An 885-nucleotide genomic window follows, 5' to 3' on the forward strand; every position below is an offset into this window, starting at 1 on the left:
TTGGTCATATATAATGACACAATCGAAGGTTTTCCAATTTTTTGTTTTTTTTGATTTTTTTATGCCCGTTTCAAAATGCGGTCAAAACGGCGGGAATGACCGTTCCTATCTAGTGGTTGAATCTTGGAATTTTTTTGGTGTTTCTCTGATTAAATAGATACTTATGTACCTATAAATGATTTTTTCAAAAAATAAAGAGCAAACTATGAGGTAGCTGTAGTTCAAATTTGACCCGCTTCCAAATGAATCAGCGGAAATTTGTCTTTTTCACCAGAGGTGGATCAAAACTTTTTACACCCAACCATTTGGTCAATTGTGCATTAAATATGGCCTAGTATTTTAAAAAAATTATTTGGTGCAATTTTGCAATAATTATTTGGTAGGTTCTTCAAAGAAAAACCTCATTTCGGGCACTCGAGAAATAAAAAATGAATTTTCCGTGCAAAGAAAATGAAAACTCTCTTAGACAACATTGTTTGGAATTCCAAGATGCACCTCGTGCAAGTATTTGATAGCTTCTTCACAAAAAAATTCATTTTGGACACTCAAAACATAAAAATTAAAATGGTGACATGATTTTACACTTTATTTTTATTTGACCACGACCAATTTTGAATGGTCATAACGTCCAATACTAAATGGTCATAACGTTATACACGCGTACTGCGTTCTGATTGGGCCATAGCCATCTCACGCGAATCATGCATCAAGCACCGTTGGATGCTCATGGATCCAACGATAGCCCTCGCCCCCCCACCCTCTCACCCACCTAGCCCTAACACTTCTCAAAAAAAAACCTAGCCCTAACACAACCCCCCACGCCCCCACTTCCCCACCGCAACCTTCTCCACCTTCTCTCCCTCTCTCCCTTCTGGATCCACCGCC

This window comes from Triticum dicoccoides, chromosome 4B (genome assembly GCF_002162155.2).
Source record: "Triticum dicoccoides isolate Atlit2015 ecotype Zavitan chromosome 4B, WEW_v2.0, whole genome shotgun sequence".
Taxonomy (NCBI): domain Eukaryota; kingdom Viridiplantae; phylum Streptophyta; class Magnoliopsida; order Poales; family Poaceae; genus Triticum; species Triticum dicoccoides.